Raw genomic sequence first — 13,074 nt, forward strand, 5'->3', positions numbered from 1 at the left:
ATGTCTTGACGCAACAAACACCCAAGAAACAATGCGCCGATACTATAGCACTACCAGACTCGTCTGTCATGCCTATTACTTTTATGGGGCCTAATTTTTGACTAAAACAATAAGAGGCGCAATGGAATCGACTCATCCCAATCTAGTTTCTGAATCCAAAGCTCTTGCAATAAGATTTTTGCTTTGGTAACTAGTGGGGCTAATAATCCAAGAGGATCGAAAAGGCGAGCAGAAACTGATAATATGTTTCGTTTAGTGGCTCGCAAATCATTAAAATTGTCGTCTAGGACAAATCGAAATAAATCCTCTTTCGGCAACCAATGGATTCCCAACGTTTTTGTAGAATTTTTGTCATTGAAGCTTAATGACTTTTCAGTGCAATCACTGTCGAAAAATTTAGGGTGGTTCGAAAACCACTTCGTTAAGGTGAATCCTGCCGAGTTTAATATTTTAACTACTTCACTTCTTATAAGATCTAGAGACTCAAAATTTTCAGATCCTGTCAATAAGTCATCGACATAAAAGTCTCTTTTAATGGCCAATGAACCGAGTGGGTATTTAGTTGTATTAGCATCGCTGAGCATTTGCAAACACCGTGTTGCGAGAAATGGTGCAGGCGCAGTGCCGTAAGTGACGGTGTTAAGTCGAAAAATTTGAATATGCTCTGAGGGATGCTCTCTCCACACAATAAGCTGACAATTTCTGTCTTCTTCGTGCACCATTATTTGGCGGTACATTTTAGTAATGTCTGCCGTTAAAGCGTACTTGTGTAAACGAAAACGAAGAAGAGTTGAATACAACTCTTCTTGGATGGTTGGGCCTACCATCAAAAGTTCATTCAATGAAATTTGAGATGAAGTACGACTCGAAGCGTCAAAAACAACACGTAATTTGGTTGTTGTGCTTTCGGGTCTTAAAACGCATTGATGCGGAATGAAATAGTGTGGCTCACTCGGGATCTTATTGTTTGTTGGGCTCATGTGACCCAATGCTTTATATTCATTCATGAAGTCCAGATACATTCTACGAAGTTCTGGATTTTTCAATGTTTTCCTCTCCAGGGCCTGAAACCGCCGAACTGCGGTTTCATAGGAGTGACCGAGTAACTTACGGTCAGATTTAAAGGGCATTCTGACTTGAAGCCTTCCTGAAGGCAATACTTCAGTTGTGTTAACGAAAAATTTTTCACACTCTTTTTGTTCAGGTGTGAACTTGTTGCCATTTGTTTCTGAAGGAAGTTCCTCCAGAGCCCAGAATTTTTGGACTACTGAATCTATGGACGTTAAGTCGTCTTCAGTTTGGCATAATGTGCTAGTTGCTTCGGGAGGAGGACTAAGATTGCTGACATATTTGCCAGACACAATCCATCCCAAAAGAGTTTTCTGCAGCGTTGGTTGATTAGGGCCAATTTTAATTTGGCCAACCGCTAACAGATCAAAAAAGGTTTCTGCACCCAATAAGATGTCAATCTTTTGGGATGTGTGGAATTCTGGATCCGCCAATTCAATATTGCGCGGAATTTTCCAACCATTAACATTAATGGTATGGTCTGGATGATTAGCAGAAATGCATCGCATAATCCAGAATTCCACCGAAAATTCATAATTATTAACGCGTGACTTAATAAACGCGCTTAATTTGGCCCCGACTTTCGTACTGGAATTTCCAATTCCTATAATATTTAAGGTCCTGTTTTGGCGACGAATCCGCAGTTTTTGGGCCAAATCCTCTGTCATAAAATTGACTTGTGACCCTGAGTCCAGTAAGGCTCTTGCAGGTAGGTATGCTCCACAGCTGGTCCTCACCAGAATAACTGCTGTTGCCAACATTACCCGATCCGGCATACTCGATGTATGCATTGCATGTGTAGTTGTTGTTGGTTGCGGATGAGATTCAGCAGCAAAGGAAACAGGATACTGGTGAAGCAACGTATGATGGGATCGATTGCACACGCGACATCGATCCGCTCTGCACTTGGAAACCGTATGCCCCTTACGCAAACAATTTACGCATAAGGGCACCGATTTGACATACTCAAATCTCTGTTGCACAGAGAGAGTTTTAAAAGTGGGGCAAGCAGATATGTAGTGGTCCTTTGATTTACACTGCTGGCAAAGAGGTTGCTTTGTATTTGTAGCTACTAACGACGATTTGGTCCTGTCCGATTTGGTTCCTGTCATGTGACTCGCGCTGATTGCAGCTCCGGGTTTCGTTCTCGAACATGACGCTCCTTCTGCTGATAATTGCTGAAATCTTCTATTCAGGGTGGCTTCACAGTCCTTCCATAAAGGTAGCTTGTCGTAATCCAGCTGTTCTTCCCACTTTGATCGGGTGGCAGAGTCCACTTTTGTCATGACCATGTGTGTGATAATCGCATTTGTAATTTGTTTCTCATCGCCCAGCGATAGCAATGAGTCATACACAGCCGACACTTCATCGATCATCGCTCGCAATGAGGGTGCCGATGGCTTTTGAATAGTTGGCAACTCAAAAAGTTTCGAAATTGTGTTGAAAAATATCAAGCATTTATTATCGTAAACTTTTTTGAGGCTTGCCAACGCCTTCGGATAATTTTCATCCGACATTTGAAACGCTTTTACCGTACCCAGAGCCTCTCCAGATAGACAATTAACCAGATGGTTAAATTTTTCAATATCTGGGATATTTGGATCATTGTGAACCAGACTCTCAAATAAACTCATAAAATTTTTAAATTCGGAATACTCTCCCTTGAATTTCGGCAAATTCATTTTTGGGAGTCTTGAGCTGTGAGATGTTACGAAAGATGTGTCCGCAATAGACGTTCTACTTTTTGCTAAAATTGTTTTAATTATAGATTTTGTTTCTACAATTATGTCCTCTAACTCCCCTCGGGCCATGTCGTCTTCATCAATCTCTTCAATTTTAGATTGACACTTCATCAACTTTTCACTGTGGGAGTTTAATATGTCGAGACGACATTCCAACTCAATCGGATCTAACGACATGGTTTTTTCCAGAAGGCCCGTCTTTATACGCAAAATGCTACTTTTCGCCACCGTCCTTTGACGCTTTAATGATTTTAAATCGATCAACTCCTTACTTGGAGAGAGGTTGGCGATAGTTGGCTTTGGCTTGCTCATTTTTGTTTGTTGAAATTAAAATTTCGAAAACGAACGATAAAGGTTGGCAACAAATATAATAGGAATCGATTACGAAAACGAAAAAAAAGTATCGATTTCCAATTATACGAAAGCCTAACCGATAATTTTCGTACTGAGCACAATGTTTTTTGAAAACGAGAAATTGAAAACTGTGTGAAAACACTGACCGAATTGTAATTTTTTTCTTTGCTTTTGCAAATTATTAAAAATCGCACCTTAATGTTTAATATGTGTATGTACATATAAGATATACTTTAAATGCTACCGCAAATCGTTTGATCCCCTTTGATATGTCAATATATGTATATAACGTACATATGTATATACTCGTTGCTTTGCCAATATTTAGAAAACTCAGAAAAATCGCACCTTAATGTTTAAGTGATGCGATCATAGACGCTATCACAAATCCCTCTATCCCTTTTCTTTTATGTCAATATATGTATGTGTACGTATGTATGTATATACATACGTGTCCAAATATTATATATGTATGTATATTGTATATGAGCATATAAGTAAAAAGGGAGAGTCAAACACTGAAAGGGTGCAAATGTTAATTATTGTTATTTATTTTCTCTGTTTGCACCACTTTCAATGATTCGCACTCGTTACCTGTTGTGAATGCGTAGGCGTTTTGCCTGCGTTCACTTCCCTGGTGCAGAGGAGGCAACGGCAGCTCATTCCCACGAAGCTAGTAGTAGTGACGCAGCAGAGATATCGTTGGCAGCAGCGATCAAGTCAGCGGCAGCGATGTTATAAGCAGCAGCGATGTTGTTAGCGGCAGCGATGTTGTTAACGGCAAACGATGTTGTCAACGGCAAACGATGTTGTCAACGGCAAACGATGTTAATAGCGGCAGCGATGCTTTAAAACAGTACGGTGTAGTACAGTACTTTGTAGAAAACGGCAAACTTGTGTAAAAAACGACAAACGATTTTTTTTTTTTTTTAAACGGGTGTTCAATAAATACTTTTATACCGGCACTTCACTTTGTATCAAAACGGGACGGTGATTTTGGTTTGTACACTACGGTAGATTTTACGGAATTTTTTAACGGGTGTTTAATAAATACTTCTATACCGGCACTTCACTTTCAATCGGTACTTTAAGTTAACGGCACTAAAAAACGGGTTTTTCTTTTTGGGTTTGTAATTTGAAAACAGTAATAATTTTTTTAATTTTAACTTTTTACAAAACTTGTATGTGAATATAAATTTCACCACTTTTGCCAAAATACAAGTTGAAATACTTATGCGCCTTTATTTTTGCACTCCACTGTACTCACTACCCGTTTTGAACTTGCCGTACGTATATGTATGTAGATTTGTACATACGTGGTTTCTTTACCGCACTTGTTTCGAAAATTCTTTCGCACTTAGTTATACATACTTATGTGTATGTGCATATATTTTGGATGTACATATGTACCGGTAAGTATTGATGTATGTATATATGTACGAATTTGTGCATTTGCCGAATGGAATTTTCCGCACTCCACTTCACTTATTTCTTTCTTTTTAATTTTTTAAATGTTAAACGTTCATATGCTGGATATTCTTTTTATCCCACTATCACTGCTTATGTACATGTACGTACATACATATATGCACATATGTATTTATATTTTCACTTTCACAGTAATAATTTTTTTTGTAAATTTAAGCACGTTTAGTACACTTTTTATTTTAAGTTACTTTTTCTTTTTAAGTTACGTTTGTATGTTTTTCACTTTTATTTAGACCGACGACAACCGACAACCGACAATCGTGAAACGAAACGCGCGCGCACAGGCAATTAAATTGAAACCGAAAATTGTATATGTATGTATACGGATATTTGATATCCACGAAAATTGTCTTAAAAATTTTAATAAAAACTTTGAACTTTTCTTTGTTAAACTTTTATCACGCACTATTGTCCCTGCTCGGGCGCCATGAAAAATCTCAAGCTTTTTTGAGAAAACTGATTATTTGGGAATGCGTGAACCGAGTATACTTATGAAATTGCCTGTGCCGAGAAAAATAAAAATTGCGACCGCTCGCGAATGTTCTTCTTACACAATTGAATTCTTTATTTCATGAATTTTATGACTTAGCCTAAACCTTAACCTAACGGCTTAAACTAACGGGACGCGTAAATATGTATTTATAAAAAAGGGGTAAGTAGAATTCAATTCGTTACATTATGGTAGAAAATTATGGTGAGTATATAAACAGTATTATTAGGGTGAGTATAATATAATATAAAATAAACTTTAACATTTTAATTTAAATATTTAATATAAAATTAATTCATAAACATTCGTTTAGTATTATGTTTAAAAATAGTATATATGTTTAAAGGATGTCTTGACGCAACAAACACCCAAGAAACAATGCGCCGATACTATAGCACTACCAGACTCGTCTGTCATGCCTATTACTTTTATGGGGCCTAATTTTTGACTAAAACAATAAGAGGCGCAATGGAATCGACTCATCCCAATCTAGTTTCTGAATCCAAAGCTCTTGCAATAAGATTTTTGCTTTGGTAACTAGTGGGGCTAATAATCCAAGAGGATCGAAAAGGCGAGCAGAAACTGATAATATGTTTCGTTTAGTGGCTCGCAAATCATTAAAATTGTCGTCTAGGACAAATCGAAATAAATCCTCTTTCGGCAACCAATGGATTCCCAACGTTTTTGTAGAATTTTTGTCATTGAAGCTTAATGACTTTTCAGTGCAATCACTGTCGAAAAATTTAGGGTGGTTCGAAAACCACTTCGTTAAGGTGAATCCTGCCGAGTTTAATATTTTAACTACTTCACTTCTTATAAGATCTAGAGACTCAAAATTTTCAGATCCTGTCAATAAGTCATCGACATAAAAGTCTCTTTTAATGGCCAATGAACCGAGTGGGTATTTAGTTGTATTAGCATCGCTGAGCATTTGCAAACACCGTGTTGCGAGAAATGGTGCAGGCGCAGTGCCGTAAGTGACGGTGTTAAGTCGAAAAATTTGAATATGCTCTGAGGGATGCTCTCTCCACACAATAAGCTGACAATTTCTGTCTTCTTCGTGCACCATTATTTGGCGGTACATTTTAGTAATGTCTGCCGTTAAAGCGTACTTGTGTAAACGAAAACGAAGAAGAGTTGAATACAACTCTTCTTGGATGGTTGGGCCTACCATCAAAAGTTCATTCAATGAAATTTGAGATGAAGTACGACTCGAAGCGTCAAAAACAACACGTAATTTGGTTGTTGTGCTTTCGGGTCTTAAAACGCATTGATGCGGAATGAAATAGTGTGGCTCACTCGGGATCTTATTGTTTGTTGGGCTCATGTGACCCAATGCTTTATATTCATTCATGAAGTCCAGATACATTCTACGAAGTTCTGGATTTTTCAATGTTTTCCTCTCCAGGGCCTGAAACCGCCGAACTGCGGTTTCATAGGAGTGACCGAGTAACTTACGGTCAGATTTAAAGGGCATTCTGACTTGAAGCCTTCCTGAAGGCAATACTTCAGTTGTGTTAACGAAAAATTTTTCACACTCTTTTTGTTCAGGTGTGAACTTGTTGCCATTTGTTTCTGAAGGAAGTTCCTCCAGAGCCCAGAATTTTTGGACTACTGAATCTATGGACGTTAAGTCGTCTTCAGTTTGGCATAATGTGCTAGTTGCTTCGGGAGGAGGACTAAGATTGCTGACATATTTGCCAGACACAATCCATCCCAAAAGAGTTTTCTGCAGCGTTGGTTGATTAGGGCCAATTTTAATTTGGCCAACCGCTAACAGATCAAAAAAGGTTTCTGCACCCAATAAGATGTCAATCTTTTGGGATGTGTGGAATTCTGGATCCGCCAATTCAATATTGCGCGGAATTTTCCAACCATTAACATTAATGGTATGGTCTGGATGATTAGCAGAAATGCATCGCATAATCCAGAATTCCGCCGAAAATTCATAATTATTAACGCGTGACTTAATAAACGCGCTTAATTTGGCCCCGACTTTCGTACTGGAATTTCCAATTCCTATAATATTTAAGGTCCTGTTTTGGCGACGAATCCGCAGTTTTTGGGCCAAATCCTCTGTCATAAAATTGACTTGTGACCCTGAGTCCAGTAAGGCTCTTGCAGGTAGGTATGCTCCACAGCTGGTCCTCACCAGAATAACTGCTGTTGCCAACATTACCCGATCCGGCATACTCGATGTATGCATTGCATGTGTAGTTGTTGTTGGTTGCGGATGAGATTCAGCAGCAAAGGAAACAGGATACTGGTGAAGCAACGTATGATGGGATCGATTGCACACGCGACATCGATCCGCTCTGCACTTGGAAACCGTATGCCCCTTACGCAAACAATTTATGCATAAGGGCACCGATTTGACATACTCAAATCTCTGTTGCACAGAGAGAGTTTTAAAAGTGGGGCAAGCAGATATGTAGTGGTCCTTTGATTTACACTGCTGGCAAAGAGGTTGCTTTGTATTTGTAGCTACTAACGACGATTTGGTCCTGTCCGATTTGGTTCCTGTCATGTGACTCGCGCTGATTGCAGCTCCGGGTTTCGTTCTCGAACATGACGCTCCTTCTGCTGATAATTGCTGAAATCTTCTATTCAGGGTGGCTTCACAGTCCTTCCATAAAGGTAGCTTGTCGTAATCCAGCTGTTCTTCCCACTTTGATCGGGTGGCAGAGTCCACTTTTGTCATGACCATGTGTGTGATAATCGCATTTGTAATTTGTTTCTCATCGCCCAGCGATAGCAATGAGTCATACACAGCCGACACTTCATCGATCATCGCTCGCAATGAGGGTGCCGATGGCTTTTGAATAGTTGGCAACTCAAAAAGTTTCGAAATTGTGTTGAAAAATATCAAGCATTTATTATCGTAAACTTTTTTGAGGCTTGCCAATGCCTTCGGATAATTTTCATCCGACATTTGAAACGCTTTTACCGTACCCAGAGCCTCTCCAGATAGACAATTAACCAGATGGTTAAATTTTTCAATATCTGGGATATTTGGATCATTGTGAACCAGACTATCAAATAAACTCATAAAATTTTTAAATTCGGAATACTCTCCCTTGAATTTCGGCAAATTCATTTTTGGGAGTCTTGAGCTGTGAGATGTTACGAAAGATGTGTCCGCAATAGACGTTCTACTTTTTGCTAAAATTGTTTTAATTATAGATTTTGTTTCTACAATTATGTCCTCTAACTCCCCTCGGGCCATGTCGTCTTCATCAATCTCTTCAATTTTAGATTGACACTTCATCAACTTTTCACTGTGGGAGTTTAATATGTCGAGACGACATTCCAACTCAATCGGATCTAACGACATGGTTTTTTCCAGAAGGCCCGTCTTTATACGCAAAATGCTACTTTTCGCCACCGTCCTTTGACGCTTTAATGATTTTAAATCGATCAACTCCTTACTTGGAGAGAGGTTGGCGATAGTTGGCTTTGGCTTGCTCATTTTTGTTTGTTGAAATTAAAATTTCGAAAACGAACGATAAAGGTTGGCAACAAATATAATAGGAATCGATTACGAAAACGAAAAAAAAAGTATCGATTTCCAATTATACGAAAGCCTAACCGATAATTTTCGTACTGAGCACAATGTTTTTTGAAAACGAGAAATTGAAAACTGTGTGAAAACATTGACCGAATTGTAATTTTTTTCTTTGCTTTTGCAAATTATTAAAAATCGCACCTTAATGTTTAATATGTGTATGTACATATAAGATATACTTTAAATGCTACCGCAAATCGTTTGATCCCCTTTGATATGTCAATATATGTATATAACGTACATATGTATATACTCGTTGCTTTGCCAATATTTAGAAAACTCAGAAAAATCGCACCTTAATGTTTAAGTGATGCGATCATAGACGCTATCACAAATCCCTCTATCCCTTTTCTTTTATGTCAATATATGTATGTGTACGTATGTATGTATATACATACGTGTCCAAATATTATATATGTATATATATTGTATATGAGCATATAAGTAAAAAGGGAGAGTCAAACACTGAAAGGGTGCAAATGTTAATTATTGTTATTTATTTTCTCTGTTTGCACCACTTTCAATGATTCGCACTCGTTACCTGTTGTGAATGCGTAGGCGTTTTGCCTGCGTTCACTTCCCTGGTGCAGAGGAGGCAACGGCAGCTCATTCCCACGAAGCTAGTAGTAGTGACGCAGCAGAGATATCGTTGGCAGCAGCGATCAAGTCAGCGGCAGCGATGTTATAAGCAGCAGCGATGTTGTTAGCGGCAGCGATGTTGTTAACGGCAAACGATGTTGTCAACGGCAAACGATGTTAATAGCGGCAGCGATGCTTTAAAACAGTACGGTGTAGTACAGTACTTTGTAGAAAACGGCAAACTTGTGTAAAAAACGACAAACGATTTTTTTTTTTTAAACGGGTGTTCAATAAATACTTTTATACCGGCACTTCACTTTGTATCAAAACGGGACGGTGATTTTGGTTTGTACACTACGGTAGATTTTACGGAATTTTTTAACGGGTGTTTAATAAATACTTCTATACCGGCACTTCACTTTCAATCGGTACTTTAAGTTAACGGCACTAAAAAACGGGTTTTTCTTTTTGGGTTTGTAATTTGAAAACAGTAATAAATTTTTTAATTTTAACTTTTTACAAAACTTGTATGTGAATATAAATTTCACCACTTTTGCCAAAATACAAATTGAAATACTTATGTGCCTTTATTTTTGCACTCCACTGTACTCACTACCCGTTTTGAACTTGCCGTACGTATATGTATGTAGATTTGTACATACGTGGTTTCTTTACCGCACTTGTTTCGAAAATTCTTTCGCACTTAGTTATACATACTTATGTGTATGTGCATATATTTTGCATGTACATATGTACCGGTAAGTATTGATGTATGTATATATGTACGAATTTGTGCATTTGCCGAATGGAATTTTCCGCACTCCACTTCACTTATTTCTTTCTTTTTAATTTTTTAAATGTTAAACGTTCATATGCTGGATATTCTTTTTATCCCACTATCACTGCTTATGTACATGTACGTACATACATATATGCACATATGTATTTATATTTTCACTTTCACAGTAATAATTTGTTAAACGAATTTTTTTTGTAAATTTAAGCACGTTTAGTACACTTTTTATTTTAAGTTACTTTTTCTTTTTAAGTTACGTTTGTATGTTTTTCACTTTTATTTAGACCGACGACAACCGACAACCGACAATCGTGAAACGAAACGCGCGCGCACAGGCAATTAAATTGAAACCGAAAATTGTATATGTATGTATACGGATATTTGATATCCACGAAAATTGTCTTAAAAATGTTAATAAAAACTTTGAACTTTTCTTTGTTAAACTTTTATCACGCACTATTGTCCCTGCTCGGGCGCCATGAAAAATCTCAAGCTTTTTTGAGAAAACTGATTAATTGGGAATGCGTGAACCGAGTATACTTATGAAATTGCCTGTGCCGAGAAAAATAAAAATTGCGACCACTCGCGAATGTTCTTCTTACACAATTGAATTCTTTATTTCATGAATTTTATGACTTAGCCTAAACCTTAACCTAACGGCTTAAACTAACGGGACGCGTAAATATGTATTTATAAAAAAGGGGTAAGTAGAATTCAATTCGTTACATTATGGTAGAAAATTATGGTGAGTATATAAACAGTATTATTAGGGTGAGTATAATATAATATAAAATAAACTTTAACATTTTAATTTAAATATTTAATATAAAATTAATTCATAAACATTCGTTTAGTATTATGTTTAAAAATAGTATATATGTTTAAAGGATGTCTTGACGCAACAAACACCCAAGAAACAATGCGCCGATACTATAGCACTACCAGACTCGTCTGTCATGCCTATTACTTTTATGGGGCCTAATTTTTGACTAAAACAATAAGAGTCTTTTTCTTTTTTATAATCTATATTAAATGAATTAATTTTAGAAATTTTATTGCAACTAAAGCAATTGCAAAGGCTACTAGGCTAATAATTTGCCTAGGGGGGCCGGGATGTCTAAATGACTCTCGGCCTACCCCATCATGAAACACAGCCACACCACATTTCAACATACAAAATCATCACAACAGCACACCACACTCACCACTCACCTTTCACATCACTACACATCACACCAATACACTCAAACATGCCACCACACTTCCAGCTAGATCACAACAACTTTCAAAGAAAACTCCAGCCGCGGATACTTCGCTTTTTGCTCCCGTAGTGGTAACCACCGTGCACTTGCGCATACGCTTTTTCGCAGCATCGTTTGCTTTCTTTTTCCTCTCACGTCAATCATCGCTATCCGATTCCGCCGCCAATGGGGTTATTCGACCAATTTATAACGTTTTAAGAATATTCCGAAATAAAATAGAATTGCGAAATTCAAAATTCCACAAAAAATCTTGTGCTGTGCGTTATTATACCCAAAAACTAAAAAGTGAGTTTCGGTAAACCAAAAGGTGAGTTCGCTAGTTATTGTGACAATATAAGCAATTCAATTTTCGTTTGCAATTTTTAAGATTATGTGCATTGGACAACCAGTTTGTACAGAGTCTTTTTAATCAGTCAAAGTTGTTCTTTTCGTTAATATTTATTTTTTAAATTTCTCGCAAGTTTTAAGCTTATGTCCTCTTGTGCATAGTTCGTATGACGTATGTTTTCCTTGCTCCGATGTGAATGATTGTGTTTTGTTAAAAAATTTTATTTGATTTATTTTTGCTCTGACTATTTTTTCTTCGTTACTTGTTTATCGACCAGTAATCTTTCGTTTTCATATCTGGCTTTTAGAGCTTTAGAGGATCAACCTTTGAGACTAATTGTTCAAAGTGTGAGTTAATGACTCTTTGTTGATTATTATTTTCTATTATTTCATTTAAATGTGTTTTTATTTCAGTAAGATCGTCATGATCTAGAGTCCCAGTTATAAATTCTATTATAGTCCCTAAAATGTTTATTGATCTTTTTTATATTGAGTGTAAAATAGTTTGTTCAATTAAATTTGAGATTCTATTCTTGTTTATGATATCCTGTTATGTACTGCCAAATGATCTATATTATATCTGTTTATATTTTTCCATTATCGTCGTTAAATTAAATAAATGGTATAAATATTCGGTATCTTCATATACATAGGTATGTGCCGTCAGTTTCGGTGAAGATAAATTGTTTATTTTTTAGATTAAATTCAATAGGAGTGTTACGAATGTTATCTTTATGTAAGACATGTTGTCTTCCTCCTCTCTCTACTAAAACTGTATCCTCACGGTTTTCTATAACTATGTATTTTAAATATTTTTGTTCCGTTTTTGGACGTCGTTTTGACAGTGCGTAAATTATTTGTTTTGGTTCATAAACTTTTGTGTTCCTTTTTTATTATGATATTCTAACTAAAACTTTGTCTTTGTTTTTTTTCAATCAATTGTTTTATTTCCGGATAACTTTGTCTTTGTGTTTTTTTAAATAAATTGTTTTATTTCCGGATAATTCTTCCTATTGAAAAATACTTCCACTGGTTTTTGTTTTGTCACCGAGTGTATTGTCCTATTATACTCGTATGCTGCGTTAAATATTTCCGTAACTGGATCGGTGTTATTTTGTTTAGCTAATGTTCCTGCGATTTCTATCAGTGTGTTATGTAAGCGTTCAACTGAACCGTTTGATGTCGAATGAGCTGTTGGCGTACGATTATGTGTTATACTCGTATGTAGTCGTCGGTATAGTGACATACAAGTTATCGATGTGAATATACTATATGCTATACTATACCCAGTTAGAACAGTGACGGTTACGTTACTTAGTGACATGCCGGTAACGCGTGCCAGTTTAATTGTCACACTTTTCTATCATTTTCTTTACCCTTAATAACCCACTGGTACCGCCAGG

This window comes from Bactrocera dorsalis, chromosome 2 (genome assembly GCF_023373825.1).
Source record: "Bactrocera dorsalis isolate Fly_Bdor chromosome 2, ASM2337382v1, whole genome shotgun sequence".
NCBI lineage: Eukaryota > Metazoa > Arthropoda > Insecta > Diptera > Tephritidae > Bactrocera > Bactrocera dorsalis.